Here is a 23307-nt window from a genome sequence, read left to right on the forward strand (position 1 = left end):
CTCCCATTCCTGTCTCTGAAATCACACAATCCCCACTTCCCTTCGTGTCTCTTTACCCAGTCAATCCCCACTCCCCATCCTGTCTCTACCTTTTCAATCCCATTCCTCTTCCTGTCTCTACCCTCTCATTCCTCACGTTGCTTATTGTCTATTAACCAAAGAATCCCCGCTCCCTTTCTTATCTCTTTATCCACTCAATCCCCACTCTCCTTTCTGACTCTACCACTCAATCCCCATTCTCGTTCCTGTCTCTGTGCCCATTCATTCCACACTCTCCTTCCTGTTTCTACCCACTCAATCCCCATTCCCTTTCCTGTCTCTGCACCCATTCATTCCGCACTCCCCATCCTCTCTCTACCCACTCAATCCCCATTCTCGTTCCTGCCTCTGGGCCCACTCATTCCGCACTCCCCTTCCTGTTTCTACCCACTCTATCCCCATTCTCGTTCCTGCCTCTGGGCCTATTCATTCCGCACTCTTCTTCCTGTTTCTACACACTCAATCCCCATTCTCGTTCCTGCCTCTGGGCCCACTCATTCCGCACTCCCCTTCCTGTTTCTACCCACTCTATCCCCATTCTCGTTCCTGCCTCTGGGTCCACTCATTCCGCACTCTTCTTCCTGTTTCTACCCACTCTATCCCCATTCTCGTTCCTGCCTCTGGGCCCACTCATTCCGCACTCTTCTTTTCTGTAACCACGCAAACCCCACCCCCTTCCCGTCTTGGTACCCACTCAGTCCCCACTCCCCTTCCACACTCTGTAACCACTCAACACCACTCCCCTCTCTGTCTTTATACACTCAATCCCCACTCCCCTTCCTGTCTCTCTACCCACTCAGTCCCCGCTCCGCTTCCTGTCTGTGTAACCAATGAATCCCCACTCCTGTTCCTGCCTCTGTAACCACTCAATCCCCACTCCACTTCCTGTCTTTGTATTCACTCACTCCTTACTCTGGTTCCTCTCTAGGTAACCACAAAATTCCCACACCCCTTCCTGTCTCTGTACCCACTCAATTACCACTCCCCTTCTTGTCCCTGTCCCACTCAATACCCACTCAGTTTCCTCTCTCTATCACCAATGAATCCCCACTCCCCTTCCTGTCTCTATAATCAACGAATACCCACTGTCCTTCTTATCTCTGTAACCATGTAAACCCACACCCTTTCCCATCTCGATACCCATTCAATCCCCACTCCCCTTCCTGTCTCTGTACCCACTCAATAAATGCTCCCCTTCTTGTCTTTGTACTCACTGAATTCACACTCCGGTTCCTCTTTAGGTAACCCTGAAATCCCCACTCCCCTTCCTGTATCTACCCATTCAAACCCCACTCCCTTTCCTGTCTCTGTACCCATGCAATCCCCACTCCTCTTGCTGTCTCTCGAACCACTCATTCCCCAATCCCCTTCCTGTCTCTACGCACTCAATACCCATTCCACTTCCCATCTCTGTACCCACTCAATCCCCACTCCACTCAATTCCCACTGCACTTACTGTCTCTACCCACTGATTCCCTTCCTGTCTATCTACCCCATCCAAACCCAGACAGTGGGAAATGTTCCCATCCAACCCCAAACAGTGAGGTACAGTCCCATCCAACCCCATATATAACTATATAACATTTACAGCACAGAAACAGGCCATTTCGGCCCTTCTAGTCCATGCTGAATGCTTACTCTCACCTAATCCCACTGACCTGCACTCAGCCCATAACCCTCCATTCCTTCTGTCCATATACCTATCCAATTTTGCTTTAAATGACAATACCGAACCTGCCTCTACCACTTCTACTGGCAGGTCATTCCACACAGCTACCACACTCTGAGTAAAGAAAGTCCCCCTCATGTTACCCATAAACTTTTGCTCCCTGTCTCAACTCATGTCCTCCTGTTTTAGTCTCCCCTACTCTCAATGGAAAAAGCCTATCCACATCATCTCTATCTATCCCCCTCATAATTTTAAATACCTCTATCAAGTTCCCCCTCAACCTTCAATGCTCCAAAGAATAAAGACCTAACTTGTTCAATCTTTCCCTGCAACGTAGGTGCTGAAACCCAGGTAACATTCCAGTAAATCTTCTCTGTACTCGTTCTATTTTGTTAACATCTTTCCTATAATTCAGTGACTAGAACTGTACACAGTACTCCAAATTCGGCCTTATCAGTGCCTTGTACAATTTTAACAATACATCCCAACTCCTATACTCAATACTCTGAACTATAAAGGCCAACATAAAAAGCTTTCTTCACCACCCTATCCACATGGGATTCCACCTTCAGGGAACTATGCACCATTATTCCTAGATCCTATATAGTGGGATACTGTCCCATCCAAACCAAACAGTGGGATACAATCTCATCCAAACCAAACAGTGGGATACAATCTCATCCAAACCCAAACAGTGCGATACAGTCCCATCCAAACTCGAACAGTAGGATAGAGTTCCATCCAACCAAAAACAGTGGGGTACAGTCCCATCCAAACCCAAACAGAATACAGTCCCATCTAAATCATCACATTGGTTGCAGTCTTATCCAAACCCAAACACTGGGATACATACCCATTCAAACCCATTCAAATGCAAACAGTGCGATACAGTCCCATCCAAACCCAAACAGTGGGGATACAGTCCCATCCAAACCCAAACAATGGGGAAGAGCCCCATCCAACCCCAAACAGAGAATACAGTCCAATCTAAACCCAAACAGTGCGATACAGTCCCATCCAAACCCAATCAATGGGAAAAGTTCCCATCCAACTCAAGAGTATGATACAGTCCCATCCAAACCCAAACAGTGTGATACAGTCCTATCCAAACCCAGACAGTGGGGTACAGTCCTATCCAAACCCAAACACTGGGATACATACCCATCCAAACCTAAACATTGAGAAATGTTCCCATTCAACCCCAAACAGTGTGATACAGTCCCATCCAAACTCAAACTGTGTGTTAGAGTTCCATCCAACCCCAAACAGAGAATACAGTCCAATCTAAACCCAAACAGTGCGATACAGTCCCATCCAAACCCAATCAATGGGAAAAGTTCCCATCCAACTCAAGAGTATGATACAGTCCCATCCAAACCCAAACAGTGTGATACAGTCCTATCCAAACCCAAACAGTGGGGAAGAGCCCCATCCAACCCCAAACAGAGAATACAGTCCAATCTAAACCCAAACAGTGTGATACAGTCCTATCCAAACCCAGACAGTGGGGTACAGTCCTATCCAAACCCAAACAGTGGGGATACAGTCCCATCCAAACCCAAACAATGGGGAAGAGCCCCATCCAACCCCAAACAGAGAATACAGTCCAATCTAAACCCAAACAGTGCGATACAGTCCCATCCAAACCCAATCAATGGGAAAAGTTCCCATCCAACTCAAGAGTATGATACAGTCCCATCCAAACCCAAACAGTGTGATACAGTCCTATCCAAACCCAAACAGTGGGGAAGAGCCCCATCCAACCCCAAACAGAGAATACAGTCCAATCTAAACCCAAACAGTGTGATACAGTCCTATCCAAACCCAGACAGTGGGGTACAGTCCTATCCAAACCCAAACAGTGGGGATACAGTCCCATCCAAACCCAAACAATGGGGAAGAGCCCCATCCAACCCCAAACAGAGAATACAGTCCAATCTAAACCCAAACAGTGCGATACAGTCCCATCCAAACCCAATCAATGGGAAAAGTTCCCATCCAACTCAAGAGTATGATACAGTCCCATCCAAACCCAAACAGTGTGATACAGTCCTATCCAAACCCAGACAGTGGGGTACAGTCCTATCCAAACCCAAACACTGGGATACATACCCATCCAAACCTAAACATTGAGAAACGTTCCCATTCAACCCCAAACAGTGTGATACAGTCCCATCCAAACTCAAACTGTGTGTTAGAGTTCCATCCAACCCCAAACAGTGGAATACAGTCCCATCCAAACCCAAACACTCGGATATATCCCCATCCAAACTGATACAATGGGAAACATTCCCATCCAAACCCAATCAATGGGAAAAGTTCCCATCCAAACCCAAACAGTGGGATACCATCCCATCCAACCCAAGAGTAGGATACAGACCTATCCAACACCAAACAGTGGGATACAGTCCCATCCAAACCCAAACACTAGGATACATACCCATCCAAACCCAAACATTGAGAAATGTTCCCATCCAACCCAAGAGTAGGATACATTCCCATCCAAACTCCAACAATGGGATACAGTGCAATATAAACCTAAATATGGGGATATGGTCCCATCCAACCCAAACCAGTGGGATATATTCCCATCCAAACCCAAAGAGTGGGATACAGTCCCATCCAAACTTGAACAGTGGGTTAGAATTCCATCTAACCCCAAACAGTGGGATACAGTCCCATCCAAACTGAAACAACAGGAAACGTTCCCATCCAAACCCAAACAGTGGGATACAGTCCCATCCAACCCAAGAGTAGGGTATAGTCCCATCCAAACCCAACAATGGGAAACATTCCCATCCAACCCTAAGCAGTGGGATACTGTCCCACCCAAACCCCACAATAGGATACAGTCCCATTCAAACCCAAACAGTGGGGAACTGTCCCATCCAAAACCACAACAGTCAAATACAGTCCCCAAAACTAAACAGTGGGGTAGAGTCCCATCCAAACCCAAACATTGAGAAACGTTACAATCCAAACCTCCACAGTGTAGCTGGCCAGCATGTCCAGGTTCTTCCTGTTGTTCTTAAATATGATGGTGAAGAAGTGATCCCTGAAATTTGTTGTCCTTGGCTCCTGGATGTCATCAATTGATACTGAAGGTGGTCAGTCGGTTGGGGTGGAACAGCAGCAGAAATCAGAACAAGATATTCAGAGGCATATTCCTAAACACAAGAGATTCTCCAGAAGTTGGAAATCCAGATTAAAGCATACAAAATGAGAGAGAGATGGAACAGGTCAGGCAGCTATTGAGCGGAAAAAAGTGTCTAAGTTGTGGGCCGTTAATGTTCTTCAGGGCATAGAATGAGTCCAAAGGAAAGCTCTCAGCCTGAAACATCAACACTTTATTCTCTTGACAGAGAGCAGCCTGAGCTGCAGATTCAGATTCAGATTCATTTATTAGATGTATAGTCAAACATACAGTAGACACAATGACCACCCTCTGTCCAGACATGCACTCTTCTCCCCTCTCCTATCAAAATAAAAACACATGAAAACACATACCATCAGGCTCAAGGACAGCTTCTATCCCACTGACACAGTTCTGGTTGCCTTATAATAGGATGGAAGTGGAAACTTTAGAGAAGGTGTAGAGAAGATTTAACAGGATGATGCCTGGACTGGAGGGCATGCCTATGAAAACAAGTTGAGCAAACTTTGGATTTGTTTTGGAATACAAAGACAGATTCATGAACAGTTTAAGACTTTAACATTATAAGACTCCTGAACAGACCTCTCATGAAATTGTCCTTTTTCCCCTCGCCCCTGCTTTTTTTTTACTGGCATCATTCCCCTTCTATTCTAATCCTAGTGAAGAGTCTTGGCCTGAAGTGTTAACTATTTATTCATTTTTATAGATGCTGCCTGACTTGCTGACTTCAACCAGGATTTTGTGTGTGTATAACATCTACAGAATTTCTTGTGTTCATTCAATACATACTTTGACCCCTCAACCCATCTGACCTGATTTGACACAAAATAATGGCTTCCAGTTTATGCTCTGATGTAATTGTCTCAAATACACTTCTGTTGCTCATAAAGTGAACACTGAGTTTATGTTCGTGGTTTTTTGCTGCTGTCACAAGTCCACTTCAAGGTCTTATATCAAGTGATATATGTGACAACAATATTTCACTCCCAGATCAACTTAATGTCTTTAATGCTTGCTGTGCTGTTGAAAACAACTTCACCAACTCCCTCTGCCCCTTATGACCCTATGATTTCAGTCTCTCAGGCTGACACGAGAGCATCCTTCAGGAGGGTGAACCCATGGAAAGCATCCAGCCCAGGCAGTGTGTGTGGCTGAATACTAAAGATTCTGTGCTGTTCAGCTGACTGGAGTGTTTACCATTATCTTTAACCTTTTGCTTTGGCAGTCTAAGGTATCCACTTGCTTCAAGCAGATATCAATCATACTAGTACCCAAGAAGAACATGCCTCACAGATTATCATCCAGTAGCACTTACATCCGCAGGTGTTGAACCATATCAATTCCTGTCTGAGGACTGATTTTCATCCACTCCAATCTGCCGAACATCACAATAGTTCACAGCTGATGCTTTTTTATTGGCTGTTCACTCAGCCCTGGAACATCTGGACAGAGAGGAAACAGTACACACAGCAGGACTACATTGTCTACAGCTCAGTATTCAACACGAATTTCACATCAAAAGTGATCAATAAACTCCAATACCTAGTCATCAATACCTCATTGTGCAAATGGGTCCTCAATTTCCTCACTTGTAGACCTCAGTCAGTACAGACTCTCTTCCTCTTCCTCATCTCTTCCACCATCGCCATCAACACAGGTACACCACAAGACACTGTGTTTAGTCCCCTGCTCTGCTCACTTTATACTCATGTCTGAGGGGCTAAGGACAACTCCAATGTCATATTGAAGCCTGGACTAACACTTTGCCCTACTGTCCTGTTTATTATTTATGGTAATGCCTGCACTGTTTTTGTGCATTTTATGCAGTCCAATGTAGGTCTGTAGTCTAGTGCAGCTTTCTCTGTGTTGTTTTTATTATGTAGTTCAGTCTGGTTTTTTGTACTGTGTCATGTAAACCATGGTCCTGAAAAACATTGTCTCGTTTTTACTATGCACTGTACCAGCAGTTATGGTCGAAATGACAATAAAAGTTGACTTGACTTGACTTGATATTCCAGTTCGACAACACCACTGTTGACAGCTGAATCAAAGGAGGTGACGCATGAAGATAGAGGAGGGAGACTGAAAACCTAGATGAATGGTACCACAATAACTTCTCAATCAGTGTCAGAAAAATCAAAGAGCTTTTTTTTTTGATGACAGGAGGAAGAAATTGGGGTGGGGGGGGTCCATAAACTTGTCCTCACTGGGGGAATCCAAGGTGGAGAGGGTCAATAACTTTAAATTCCTTGGCATTATCATTTCTTAGGATCTGTCCTGGGATAAGCACGTACAGTATGCGACAATGCAAAGCAGTGTCTCCACTTTCTTAGAAATGTGTGCAGATGCAGCATGCCATCCAAAACTTTGATAAATTTTGAGAGTTGCACAGTGGAGAGTATCCTGACTGGTTGCATAACGGCCTAGTATGGAAACGCCAATGCCCAAGAATGGAAAATCCTCTAAAAGTGGTGGTTGCATACCAGTCCATGACAGGAAAAGCTCTATCACTCACCGTTGAGCACACCAAAAACCAGCACTCCTACAGGGAAGCAGCATCCATTGTAAGGACTTCCACGATCCTTGCCAAATTCTCTGCTCACTGCTGCCATCCGGTGGCAGGTACAGGAGCCTCATTTCCCGCTCCACTGAGTTCAGGAACTGTAATTACTTTTCAACCATTAAATTCCTGAACCACCAGAGATAATTTTACTCACCTGAACACTGAACACAACCTTTGAACTCATTTTCAAAAAAAGTACAACTCATGTTCTCGAAATTATTTATTTCCCAATTTATTTATTATTATTTTCTTGGATTTGCACAGTTTGTCTTATTTTGTACATTGGATGCTTGTCAGACTTTGTGCTTAGTTTATCTTTGATTCTATTGTATTATTAGTTCTGCTATGAATGCCTGCAAGAAAATGAATCTCAAGGGAGGAAATGGAAAAATATATCTAATTTGAAATTAAATTTACTGTGAACTTTTTGAGAAATAAATCTAATCTTAACTATTAAATCTCCACTCTCTTACATTAAATATGTGCCCTCTAGTTCTTGATTTGCCAGTTCTAGGAAAATTTCACCCTATCTATGCCCCACATAATTTTATGTACCTCTATAAAGTCACCCTTCATTCTTTTACACTCCTATACTGTCCAAATTGGGATAGATGCAGAGATGCAGCTTGTATTTACATCTGACTTCATCCAGTCTTTCACGGTGACTCAGGATTCTTGATTCTACTCAGCTGTTTTGCGCTCATCACTGTATTTATTGCTTGAATCGTTGACATGGTCTCAGCAGACGAGGATATGAGAACCAATTCTTTGAGGAGCACCAGTCAGGTCACTGAAAGAAACCAGTACCCCTGCAGGAGTGTAGCAGTTAGCGCTATCACCTATCAGGGAAGTGAGGGAATGGGGTGGCGAGGGGTTGGGGAGTGGAGGGGGAAGAGGGGTGAGGGGAGAGTGGATAGGAGATGTAGTGCTACTCAGTCAGTCACTCCCACATGGGAGGAATTCACATACTGTACAAGCAGTATTGTTGAAAAAGTTCAGTTGAGTGTTCTGCATGCTGGTGTCTCAATAATGAACAGAATGCAAGAAGTATTGTAGGAAAGGCAGGTAAGGGATCAAAACCTGGAATTATGATATTATAGTCATTAATGAGATGATTGCAGGAAAGGCAGTACTGGCAGCTCAGTATTCCAGGTCTGGTTGTTTTAGACATGACAGAGTGGGAGGGATTAAAGGAGGAAGGGTGGTGTTACTAGTCAGGGAAAATGTCATGGCAGTGCTCATTCAGAACAGACCAGAGAACTTATCTAGTGAGGTATTATCAGTGGAACTGAGTAATTAGAAAGGTAAGACCACATTAATGGGGCTATACTACAGACCACCCAACAGTCATGGGATTTAGAGGAACAAATTTGTTAGGAGGTTGCAGAAGGTTGCAAGAAACATAAGGTAGGTGATTTTAACTCTCCACATATAGACTGGGACTCCCATGCCGTCAAAGGACTAGATAGCATAGAGTTTGTGAAATGTGTTCAGGAAAGTTTCCTGAATCAATATGCAGAAGACCCAATATGAGAATTTGCAAAACTTGATCTGCTACTAAGGAATAAGACAGGTCAGGTGACAGAAGTTTGTGTCGGGGAACTCTTAGCATCTAGTGACCACTATGCCATTAGTTTTAAAGTAAATATGCAAAAAGATAAGACTGGGCTGGGGGCTGAGATTCTAAATTACAGAAAAGCTTAAATGATTATTTTGCATTGGTATTTCCTTGGCAGATGGATGCAGAGTCTATAGAAGTGAGGCAAAGAGGCATGAACTTCATGGACCCAATCCAGATTACAGAGGAGGAGGTGTTTGCTATGCTGAGGCAAATCAGGTGGATAAATCCCCAGGACCTGACAAGCTGTTGCCTTGGACCCTCCAGAAGCAAAGTCAGAAATTGCTGGGGAAATCGCAGAAATATTTAAATCATATTTACTGACAGGAGTGGTGCCAGAAAATTGGAGGACAGCGAATGTTTAAGAAAGGCTTTAAACATAAACCAGGAAATTTTAGGCTAGTGAATCTGACATCATTTGAGGGACAGTTATTGGAAGGTACTCTAAGAGACTGGATGTACAAGTATTTTGATAGACATGACTGATTTAAGGATAGTCAGCATGGGTTTGTGCATGGTAGGCCATGATTAACAAATCTTAGAGTCTTTCAAGAAAGTTACCAGGAATGTGGGTGAAGGCAAGGCAGTGGATGTTGACTACATGGGCTTTAGCAAGGCATCTGACAAGGTCCCACATTATAAGTTAGTGCAAAGGGTTCAGTGGCTCAGCATTCAAGATGAGGTAGTAAATTGGTTTTGACATTGGCTTTATGGGAGAAGCCTAACAGTGGTAGTAGATGATTGCCTCTCTGACTGGAAGCCTGTGACTAGTGGAGTGCCGAAGGGATTAGTGCCACATTTATTGTTGGTTGTCATCTATATCAACAATCTGGATGATAATGTGGTTAACCGGATCAGCACCTTTCTGGGTATTTCTTCTGCCACTGAACATTATTTAGCTTATCCAACTTTGCAATGAGGTTCAGCTTCTCAATGGTGTGTCATCCCAGTAGTGGTGAGAATAGATTCTGAACAGCATAGACATCCTCTTTTAACTGTTTCTCATTTTTACTGATGATCATCTGTCAGTCCAAATCCACCAATGATGGTTTCTTTACAAACCTCTCTACCTGTGTTGCCATTTTCAACGAATGTTGTACCTGTGTCCCCAGACCCCTTTGCTCTGCCACACAACTCAGTACTCTACCATTTACCATGTACGACCTCCCCTGTTTGATCCTACCGAAGTGCAACACTTCACACTTGTCTGCATTATATTCCATCTGTACTTTTTAGCCCAGTGTGGCTGCCCACACGTAGTAGCACTTACAAACCATTCTACATCACAGGACAGGTAAAATACAAAAGATTATAACAAGACACTCCTTGGTATTTTTCAGCAAAATGGAAATGTCTAGTGTTTGGTCTGGAAGCATTATTTTGTATTGTGTGCATTAGGCAAGTAAATATAACTACCCAGCCTTAAGTGGCACCGTGATGCAAATGCATGTACTTTATAGTCACCATAACCACAGAATACATAAAATAAATGACCTGGATGAGGAAGTGGAGGGACGGGTTAGTAAGTTTGCTGATGACACAAAGGTTGGGGATGTTGTGGAGAGTGTGGAGGGCTGTCAAAGGTTACAGCAGGACATTGATAGGATGCAAAACTGGGCTGAGAAGTGGCAAATGGAGTTCAACCCAGATAAGTGTGAGGTGGTTCATTATAGTAAGTCAAAGATGATAGCAGAATATAGCATTAATGGCAAGACACTTGGCAATGTGGAGGATCAGAAGGATCTTGGGGTCCGAGACCATAGGACACTCAAAGCAGCTGCTCAGGTTGACTCTGTGGTTAATAAGGCATACGGTGAATTGGCCTTCATCAATCGTGGGATTGAGGTTAAGAGCCGAGAGGTAATGTTGCAGCTATATTGGACCCTGGTCAGACCCCACTTGGAGTACTGTGCTCAGTTCTGGTCACCTCACTACAAGAAGGATGTGGAAGCCATAGAAAGGGTGCAGAGGAGATTTACAAGGATGTTGCTTGGATTGGGGAGCATGTCTTATGAGAACTGGTTGAGTGAACTTGGTCTTTTCTCCTTGGAGCGACAGAGGATGAGAGGTGACCTGATAGAGGTGTACAAGATAATGAGAGGCATTGATCATGTGGATAGTCAGAGGCTTTTCCCCAGGGCTGAAATGGCTAGCATGAGGGAGCATAGTTTTAAAGTGCTTGGAAGCAGATACAGAGGAGATGTCAGGGATAAGTTTTTTTTTACTCAGAGAGTGGTACGTGTGTGGAATGGGCTGCCAGCGGCTGTGGTGGAGGCGGAAATGATAGGGTCTTTTAAGACTCCTGGATGGATACATGGAGCGTAGAAAAATAGAGGGCTATGGGTAAGCTGAGGTAGTTCTAAGGTAAGGACATATTCGGCACAGCTTTGTGGGCCGAAGGGCCTGTATTGTGCTGTAGGTTTTCTATGTTTCTAATTGTTTACCAAAATTTATCAGATAGCTTTGTTCTGGAAAGTGGCAATGTATTCTTTTTGCTCTGGTAATGTTTGTATCATTTCTGTGCAATTTGTCATAAAACTGAATGAAATTTTCTATATTTACGACTACATGAATGTCATACCTGCTGCTAACTACTCTATATCATACAGTGCCTAGAAATAAAACCGGTACAAGAAGTTACACACTGCTAGTGTCTTCCACAGTGAAATCAGCAGTACCCATTAAGTTCATCTGCATTTCTTTGTCCCACATTACTACCTCACCAGCATCATTTCCCAATGGGAACTTTCACCTTCCTTTGACTCTTTATATTACTGAAAACAACCTTTTAGTATCTTATATTATTGGCTTGTTTGCCCTCATATTTCATCTTTTCCCTTCTTATAGCTTATTAGTTGCCTTCTGTTGGATTTTAAAAGCTCCCTAGTCATCGAAGTCCCCACTAACGTTTGCTACTTTATATGTCTGTCCTTGGCTTTTATGCAGTTCTTAACTTCCCTCGTCAGCCACAGTTGCCTAGCCTTGCCATCTGGGAACTTCTTCAGGACTTAACTATCCTGCGACTTTTGAACTATTCTCAGAAACTTCAGCCATTTCTGCTCTGCCGTCATCCCCACCAGTATCTTCTTCCAATCCACCTGGGCAAGCTGCTCTCTCATGCCTCTGTAATTCCCTTTATCCTGATGCTGATGCTTGAATCATTTCTGTGTGATGGTTCACAAAACTGTATGTAACTTCTATTGTTTAGGCTGCACACGCATAATATTGGTTCCAAATGACTCCACATCTCAGGATACATAATATAAAAATGTTACAACACCTCTTTCTATTTTTTGTGTAGAATAAAGAATTATGGTTTTAGTCTGCAAGCATTTATTTGTAATGTGGGTATTTTGTGTTATTCACGTGTATATAGCCATTCAGCGTTAAGTGGCACTGTGACGCAAATGCAGGTATCGTAATTATGATCATGGAATGCATAAAATAAAGTAGTTAACAACAATTTACCACGTACATTGTTCTGGAAAGTAGCAATGTATAATAATTTGCTCCAGAAACGGTTCTATCTCTTCTGTGCAATTTGTCATACGACTGAATGTAACTTCTGTAGTTTAGGCTGCACACACATAATACTGTTCCAAACCACTCTACATCGCAGGATACATAAACTAAAGAAGATTACAAGTCACCTTTTGGTACTTCTGAGCAAAATAGAAATACATCAAATAGTCTGGAAACATCTGTTTGGGGTGTGTGCATTTTGTGTTAGACATGTGAATATGACTACTCAGCCTTAAGTGGCACTGTGATGCAAATGCAGGGCATTGTGATCATGACTATAGAATACATAAAATAAAATTGTTTACAACAATTTACCACATAGCATTGTTCTGGAAAGTAGCAATGTATCCCTTTTGTTCTAGTATCACTTCTTTAAAGCTCGGATGTCAGATGCAACACTGAAGAAATTCTCTGTTGACTCAGATATATTTGGGTGTATAAAGGGAGGACAGAAGGATGAATACAGGGCCCTGGTGGAGGACTTGTCAAATGGTGCAAGCTGAATCATCTCAACATCAACATCAAGAGAGCTGTTGATGGACTTTAGGAAGGCTAAACCTGCTGCTATTGATAGTGAGGATGTAGATGTGGTGAGGACCAATAAGTACCTGGGGATGCACCTGCATGACAGACTTGAATGGAGCACCAACACACAGGCTTTGTACAAGAAGGGCCTTAGTTGCCTCTACTTCCTAAGGAGACTGACATCCTTTGGAGTATGCAGGCCTCTCCTTCACATGTCTGTTGTCGCCAGTATAATCTTCTACACAGGTGATTCCACAGATCTCAATAAACTGGTTAGAAAAGCTAGCTCTGTTATAGGAGTCATACTGGACACACTGGAGGCTGCGCTAGAACAAAGGACCTTAAAGAAAATCCTGGTAATTCTGGGCAATGTTTCTCACCCTGCATGCCATGTTGGCTAAACAGAGGAGCACTTTTAGACTAAGACAACTGCACTGCTCCTAAAAGGTCCATTCAGCTCTATAATAACTCAACCTATAGTCAGGTTTGTGATGACCCCCTCCTTTTAGCATCTTTGTATTAACATTTTTATTCTCTCTACTTCTCTTCTAATAATTCTATCTCTGCACTTGTAATGCTACTGTAATTTCTTTTGGTATCAATAAAGTATCTATCTATCTATCTGTCTATCTGTGCATTTTGCCATACAGCTCAATGTAATTTCTATAGTTTATGCTGCACACAGACAATATTGTTTTCAAACCACCCTACATTATATGATATGGAAAAGTTAAATGTGTACATCAAGTTACACCTTGGTATTTTTTAGCAGAATAAAAACGTATGGTTTTTGGCCCGGAAGAAATACTTCGTACTTTGTTCATTTTCTGTTATACAAATGTAACTGGGTAACCGTTGAATCTTACTCAGTTTTGTTAGAAGTGTACTTAGGCATCCAGCTGGGTAATGCTGGAATAGTTGTCTGTGCCTTTAAGTGGAGACGGTGGTGTCATTACGCATGCATGAGATAGTCAGGAGACCATTTTGTTTTCTGCAGAAACGACTGGTGGGGGTTTGGGATTAAGTTCCTCCCAGAGATACTGGGCACGGTGAGGAAAGGTGAGTATTAATTGACAATATGCATGTGAATTTGTTTATGCTTGTTGGTGAATCGAGAATATCGGTAATTTGATATGTTTTACATAGGGATGCTTTAGATTTTCATGAGTGAAGGCATCGGCGCTTGATAGCGTGGCTTGTGCAAAGTTCCTTACTGGCCAAGTAGAATTGCCACTACCATATTAGTTTTATGCGATTTGCTTTATATGTATTTTTATACTGCATAGGCAATTCGGCAATACACAAGGGTGTAGATCGAAGGTTAAACTGAGATTGTAATGCAGGAACCGGTTGTAAATTTGTTTGTTTTGTTTTAAGACCCTCTTCCAGCACTAAAACATCTAAAACAGATAAAGGAATTAAAACCCAAAAAAGTATTTGTTGTCCTGAGTGTGTACTTTTTCCCAGGCTTTAAAAAATAAAATTGTTTACAACACCGTACCACATAGCATTTCTCTGAGAAGTGACAATGTATGTCTTTTGCTTTGATAATGCTTGCATTGCTACTATGCAACATATCATACAACTGAGTGTAACTTCTGTAGTTTAGGCTGCACACATGTAATACTGGTTCCAAACCACTCTACATCATATGGTACATCAAATTAAAATGGGTACAAGTTGCCACTTGGTATTTTTGAGCACAATAGAAATGTATGGTTTTTCATCTGGAAGCATTACTTTAGATTTCGTGGTGTGTGTGTGTATCTGTGTGTTTGTGTTTTTGTGTTTTTGTGTTTGTGTGTGTGTGTGTGTGTGTGTGTTTTGTGATGTATGTGCTGTAGTCTGTGCATGAATACCTAGTATGGGGCACTGGAAATAAGTATCTGGGAATGGGACACTGTGTGTCATCTAGATCAGGTCGCCTCTCTGGGAATGGAGATATTTGGCTTTTTGGGAATGGATCACTCTTGACATATGGGAGGATAACAGGGCATCAGAAGAAGTACATCAAAGTTTGAAAATGTCAAAGTAATTTATTATCAAAGAATGTATAAATTCTACAACTTTGAGATTTGTTTGCTTATAGGTAGCCACAAAGCAAGAAACCCAAAAGAACTCAATTAAAAAATTAAATAAAGACCGACACCCAACACACAGAGAAAGGGGAAAAACACAATTACTCAAACAATAGAAGCAAACAACAACATTTAAAACCAAAATTAGTCCTTAGATCTGAACCCCAGAGCAGCCCAGAGTTGGCTCAAAGCCTCAGTATCAGTCCATCATATTAGCAGGCATGGAGCACAGCAGCTAAGGACTCATAACCTCAGCACCATGGAGAGACAAGTGAACATTGCACGTGATGTATTTCCAGTCTATCTGGGCTGGCGTTTAACTAATTTCAGATTTGATGGAAGCAAAAGCTACTATGTGACCACTCCTCTCAGGGAAGCATTTGGACCTGGGAAGCACCACAAGATAAGTCATCGTCATCACTTAAGGCAGAGCTTATCTCTCTGCCAACATTGGCATCTTTGGACCTGAACAAAACAACCAAGAACTCAATAGATTCTTTTTCCTTTGGCCTAGAAGGAACACTCATGCAAGGCTGCAGTAGTGTATGGAAACCAGTGGCAGATGTATCAAGAGTACTGAATCATACTGAACAGTGTTAAACCAAATCGAAAAGGAGATGTTGGTTTTGTGTGGGCTTGTGAATGCTTCAGCTGCTAATTGATAGGCATGAAATTCATACTTGAAAAAGAAACAATCGGCTTGTCAGACACAACCCGCTTGTCAGACACAACCGGCTTGTCAGACACAACCCGCTTGTCAGACACAACCCGCTTGTCAGACACAACCCGCTTGTCAGACACAACCCGCTTGTCAGAAACAACCAGCTTGTCAGAAACAACCTGCTTGTCAGACACAACCCGCTTGTCAGAAACAACCCGCTTGTCAGAAACAACCCGCTTGTCAGACACAACCCGCTTGTCAGAAACAACCCGCTTGTCAGACACAACCCGCTTGTCAGACAGAACCCGCTTGTCAGACACAACCCGCTTGTCAGAAAGAACCAGCTTGTCAGAAACAAACTGCTTGTCAGACACAACCCGCTTGTCAGAAACAACCCGCTTGTCAGACACAACCCGCTTGTCAGACACAACCCGCTTGTCAGAAACAACCTGCTTGTCAGACACAACCCGCTTGTCAGAAACAACCCGCTTGTCAGAAACAACCCGCTTGTCAGACACAACCCGCTTGTCAGAAACAACCCGCTTGTCAGAAACAACCCGCTTGTCAGAAACAACCCGCTTGTCAGACACAACCCGCTTGTCAGACACAACCCGCTTGTCAGAAACAACCCGCTTGTCAGACACAACCCGCTTGTCAGACACAACCCGCTTGTCAGAAACAACCCATTTGTCAGACACAACCCGCTTGTCAGACACAACCCGCTTGTCAGAAACAACCCGCTTGTCAGACACAACCCGCTTGTCAGAAACAACCCACTTGTCAGACACAACCCGCTTGTCAGAAACAACCCGCTTGTCAGAAACAACCCGCTTGTCAGACACAACCCGCTTGTCAGACACAACCCGCTTGTCAGAAACAACCCGCTTGTCAGAAACAACCCGCTTGTCAGACACAACCCGCTTGTCAGAAACAACCCATTTGTCAGACACAACCCGCTTGTCAGAAACAACCCGCTTGTCAGAAACAACCCGCTTGTCAGACACAACCCGCTTGTCAGAAACAACCCGCTTGTCAGAAACAACCCGCTTGTCAGACACAACCCGCTTGTCAGACACAACCCGCTTGTCAGAAACAACCCGCTTGTCAGACACAACCCGCTTGTCAGACACAACCCGCTTGTCAGACACAACCCGCTTGTCAGACACAACCCGCTTGTCAGACACAACCCGCTTGTCAGAAACAACCAATTTGTCAGACACAACCCGCTTGTCAGACACAACCCGCTTGTCAGAAACAACCAATTTGTCAGACACAACCCGCTTGTCAGACACAACCCGCTTGTCAGACACAACCCGCTTGTCAGACACAACCCGCTTGTCAGACACAACCCGCTTGTCAGACACAACCCGCTTGTCAGAAACAACCAATTTGTCAGACACAACCCGCTTGTCAGACACAACCCGCTTGTCAGAAACAACCAATTTGTCAGACACAACCCGCTTGTCAGACACAACCCGCTTGTCAGACACAACCCGCTTGTCAGAAACAACCCGCTTGTCAGACACAACCCGCTTGTCAGACACAACCCGCTTGTCAGACACAACCCGCTTGTCAGACACAACCCGCTTGTCAGACACAACCCGCTTGTCAGAAACAACCAATTTGTCAGACACAACCCGCTTGTCAGACACAACCCGCTTGTCAGAAACAACCCGCTTGTCAGAAACAACCCGCTTGTCAGACACAACCCGCTTGTCAGAAACAACCCGCTTGTCAGAAACAACCCGCTTGTCAGACACAACCCGCTTGTCAGACACAACCCGCTTGTCAGAAACAACCCGCTTGTCAGACACAACCCGCTTGTCAGACACAACCCGCTTGTCAGACACAACCCGCTTGTCAGACACAACCCGCTTGTCAGACACAACCCGCTTGTCAGAAACAACCAATTTGTCAGACACAACCCGCTTGTCAGACACAACCCGCTTGTCAGACACAACCCGCTTGTCAGAAACAACCCATTTGTCAGACACAACCCGCTTGTCAGACACAACCCGCTTGTCAGACACAACCCGCTTGTCAGACACAACCCGCTTGTCAGACACAACCCGCTTGTCAGACACAACCCGCTTGTCAGACACAACCCGCTTGTCAGACACAACCCGCTTGTCAGAAACAACCCATTTGTCAGACACAACCCGCTTGTCAGAAACAACCCGCTTGTCAGACACAACCCGCTTGTCAGACACAACCCGCTTGTCAGAAACAACCCGCTTGTCAGAAACAAACCGCTTGTCAGACACAACCCGCTTGTCAGACACAACCCGCTTGTCAGAAACAACCCGCTTGTCAGACACAACCCGCTTGTCAGACACAACCCGCTTGTCAGACACAACCCGCTTGTCAGACACAACCCGCTTGTCAGAAACAACCCATTTGTCAGACACAACCCGCTTGTCAGAAACAACCCATTTGTCAGACACAACCCGTTTGTCATACACAACCCGCTTGTCAGACACAACCCTTTTGACAGAAACAACCCTTTTGTCAGACACAACCCGCTTGTCAGAAACAACCCGCTTGTCAGACACAACCCGCTTGTCAGACACAACCCGCTTGTCAGACACAACCCGCTTGTCAGAAACAACCCGCTTGTCAGACACAACCCGCTTGTCAGACACAACCCGCTTGTCAGAAACAACCCGCTTGTCAGACACAACCCGCTTGTCAGACACAACCCGCTTGTCAGACACAACCCGCTTGTCAGAAACAACCCGCTTGTCAGACACAACCCGTTTGTCAGACACAACCCGTTTGTCAGACACAACCCGCTTGTCAGACACAACCCGCTTGTCAGACACAACCCGCTTGTCAGACACAACCCGCTTGTCAGAAACAACCCGCTTGTCAGACACAACCCGCTTGTCAGAAACAACCCGTTTGTCAGACACAACCCGCTTGTCAGACACAACCCGCTTGTCAGACACAACCCGCTTGTCAGACACAACCCGCTTGTCAGAAACAACCTGCTTGTCAGACACAACCCGCTTGTCAGAAACAACCCGCTTGTCAGAAACAACCCGCTTGTCAGACACAACCCGCTTGTCAGAAACAACCCGCTTGTCAGAAACAACCCGCTTGTCAGAAACAACCCGCTTGTCAGACACAACCCGCTTGTCAGACACAACCCGCTTGTCAGAAACAACCCGCTTGTCAGACACAACCCGCTTGTCAGACACAACCCGCTTGTCAGAAACAACCCGCTTGTCAGACACAACCCGCTTGTCAGACACAACCCGCTTGTCAGAAACAACCCATTTGTCAGACACAACACGCTTGTCAGAAACAACCCGCTTGTCAGAAACAACCCGCTTGTCAGACACAACCCGCTTGTCAGAAACAACCCATTTGTCAGACACAACCCGCTTGTCAGAAACAACCCATTTGTCAGACACAACCCGCTTGTCAGACACAACCCGCTTGTCAGAAACAACCCGCTTGTCAGAAACAACCCGCTTGTCAGACACAACCCGCTTGTCAGACACAACCCGCTTGTCAGAAACAACCCATATGTCAGACACAACCCGCTTGTCAGACACAACCCGCTTGTCAGAAACAACCCATATGTCAGACACAACCCGCTTGTCAGACACAACCCGCTTGTCAGAAACAACCCGCTTGTCAGAAACAACCCGCTTGTCAGAAACAACCCGCTTGTCAGACACAACCCACTTGTCAGAAACAACCCGCTTGTCAGACACAACCCATTTGTCAGACACAACCCGCTTGTCAGAAACAACCCGCTTGTCAGACACAACCCGCTTGTCAGACACAACCCGCTTGTCAGACACAACCCGCTTGTCAGACACAACCCGCTTGTCAGAAACAACCCGCTTGTCAGACACAACCCGCTTGTCAGAAACAACCCATTTGTCAGACACAACCCATTTGTCAGAAACAACCCATTTGTCAGACACAACCCGCTTGTCAGAAACAACCCATTTGTCAGACACAACCCATTTGTCAGACACAACCCGCTTGTCAGATACAACCCGCTTGTCAGACACAACCCGCTTGTCAGACACAACCCGCTTGTCAGACACAACCCGCTTGTCAGACACAACCCGCTTGTCAGACACAACCCGCTTGTCAGAAACAACCCATTTGTCAGACACAACCCGCTTGTCAGAAACAACCCATTTGTCAGACACAACCCGTTTGTCATACACAACCCGCTTGTCAGACACAACCCTTTTGACAGAAACAACCCTTTTGTCAGACACAACCCGCTTGTCAGAAACAACCCGCTTGTCAGACACAACCCGCTTGTCAGACACAACCCGCTTGTCAGACACAACCCGCTTGTCAGAAACAACCCGCTTGTCAGACACAACCCGCTTGTCAGACACAACCCGCTTGTCAGAAACAACCCGCTTGTCAGACACAACCCGCTTGTCAGACACAACCCGCTTGTCAGACACAACCCGCTTGTCAGACACAACCCGCTTGTCAGACACAACCCGCTTGTCAGAAACAACCCGCTTGTCAGACACAACCCGTTTGTCAGACACAACCCGCTTGTCAGACACAACCCGCTTGTCAGACACAACCCGCTTGTCAGACACAACCCGCTTGTCAGACACAACCCGCTTGTCAGAAACAACCCGCTTGTCAGACACAACCCGCTTGTCAGAAACAACCCGTTTCTCAGACACAACCCGCTTGTCAGACACAACCCGCTTGTCAGACACAACCCGCTTGTCAGACACAACCCGCTTGTCAGAAACAACCCGCTTGTCAGACACAACCCGCTTGTCAGAAACAACCCCTTTGTCAGACACAATCCGCTTGTCAGAAACAACCCATTTGTCAGACACAACCCGTTTGTCAGACACTACCCGCTTGTCAGAAACAACCCGTTTGTCAGACACAACCCGTTTGTCAGACACAACCCGTTTGTCAGACACAACCCGCTTGTCAGACACAACCCGCTTGTCAGACACAACCCGCTTGTCAGAAACAACCCGCTTGTCAGACACAACCCGCTTGTCAGACACAACCCGCTTGTCAGAAACAACCCGCTTGTCAGAAACAACCCGCTTGTCAGACACAACCCGCTTGTCAGACACAACCCGCTTGTCAGACACAACCCGCTTGTCAGACACAACCCGCTTGTCAGAAACAACCCGCTTGTCAGAAGCAACCCCTTTGTCAGACACAACCCCTTTGTCAGACACAACCCGCTTGTCAGAAACAACCCGCTTGTCAGAAACAACCCGCTTGTCAGACACAACCCGCTTGTCAGAAACAACCCGCTTGTCAGACACAACCCGCTTGTCAGACACAACCCGCTTGTCAGAAACAACCAGCTTGTCAGAAACAACCAGCTTGTCAGAAACAACCCGCTTGTCAGACACAACCCGCTTGTCAGAAACAACCCGCTTGTCAGAAACAACCCGCTTGTCAGACACAACCCGCTTGTCAGAAACAACCCGCTTGTCAGACACAACCCGCTTGTCAGACACAACCCGCTTGTCAGAAAGAACCCGCTTGTCAGAAACAACCCGCTTGTCAGAAACAACCCGCTTGTCAGAAAGAACCCGCTTGTCAGACACAACCCGCTTGTCAGAAACAACCCATTTGTCAGACACAACCCGCTTGTCAGAAACAACCCATTTGTCAGACACAACCCGCTTGTCAGAAACAACCCATTTGTCAGACACAACCCGCTTGTCAGACACAACCCGCTTGTCAGAATCAACCCGCTTGTCAGACACAACCCGCTTGTCAGACACAACCCGCTTGTCAGACACAACCCGCTTGTCAGACACAATCCGCTTGTCAGACACAATCCGCTTGTCAGACACAACCCGCTTGTCAGACACAACCCGCTTGTCAGAAACAACCCATTTGTCAGAAACAACCCGCTTGTCAGAAACAACCCGCTTGTCAGACACAACCCGCTTGTCAGACACAACCCGCTTGTCAGACACAACCCGCTTGTCAGAAACAACCCGCTTGTCAGACACAACCCGCTTGTCAGACACAACCCGCTTGTCAGACACAACCCGCTTGTCAGAAACAACCCATTTGTCAGAAACAACCCGCTTGTCAGAAACAACCCGCTTGTCAGACACAACCCATTTGTCAGACACAACCCATTTGTCAGACACAACCCGCTTGTCAGACACAACCCGCTTGTCAGACACAACCCGCTTGTCAGACACAACCCGCTTGTCAGAAACAACCCGCTTGTCAGAAACAACCCGCTTGTCAGACACAACCCGCTTGTCAGACACAACCCGCTTGTCAGAAACAACCCCTTTGTCAGACACAACCCGCTTGTCCGAAACAACCCGCTTGTCAGACACAACCCGTTTGTCATACACAACCCGCTTGTCAGACTCAACCCTTTTGTCAGAAACAACCCGCTTGTCAGAAACAACCCGCTTGTCAGACACAACCCGCTTGTCAGACACAACCCGCTTGTCAGACACAACCCGCTTGTCAGAAACAACCCGCTTGTCAGAAACAACCCGCTTGTCAGACACAACCCGCTTGTCAGGAACAACCCGCTTGTCAGACACAACCCGCTTGTCAGACACAACCCGCTTGTCAGACACAACCCGCTTGTCAGACACAACCCGCTTGTCAGAAACAACCCGCTTGTCAGACACAACCCGCTTGTCAGACACAACCCGCTTGTCAGACACAACCCGCTTGTCAGACACAACCCGCTTGTCAGACACAACCCGCTTGTCAGAAACAACCCGCTTGTCAGACACAACCCGCTTGTCAGAAACAACCCGTTTGTCAGACACAACCCGCTTGTCAGACACAACCCGCTTGTCAGACACAACCCACTTGTCAGACACAACCCGCTTGTCAGACACAACCCGCTTGTCAGAAACAACCCGCTTGTCAGACACAACCCGCTTGTCAGAAACAACCCCTTTGTCAGACACAACCCGCTTGTCAGAAACAACCCATTTGTCAGACACAACCCGCTTGTCAGAAACAACCCGCTTGTCAGAAACAACCCAGTTGTCAGACACTACCCACTTGTCAGAAACAACCCGTTTGTCAGACACAACCCGTTTGTCAGACACAACCAGCTTGTCAGACACAACCAGCTTGTCAGACACAACCCGCTTGTCAGACACAACCCGCTTGTCAGACACAACCCGCTTGTCAGACACAACCCGCTTGTCAGACACAACCCGCTTGTCAGAAACAACCCGCTTGTCAGAAACAACCCGCTTGTCAGACACAACCCGCTTGTCAGACACAACCCGCTTGTCAGAAACAACCCGCTTGTCAGAAACAACCCGTTTGTCAGACACAACCCATTTGTCAGACACAACCCGCTTGTCAGACACAACCCGCTTGTCAGAAACAACCCGCTTGTCAGACACAACCCACTTGTCAGACACAACCCGCTTGTCAGACACAACCCGCTTGTCAGACACAACCCGCTTGTCAGACACAACCCGCTTGTCAGACACAACCAGCTTGTC

Source organism: Hypanus sabinus, chromosome 27 (assembly GCF_030144855.1).
Source record: "Hypanus sabinus isolate sHypSab1 chromosome 27, sHypSab1.hap1, whole genome shotgun sequence".
NCBI lineage: Eukaryota > Metazoa > Chordata > Chondrichthyes > Myliobatiformes > Dasyatidae > Hypanus > Hypanus sabinus.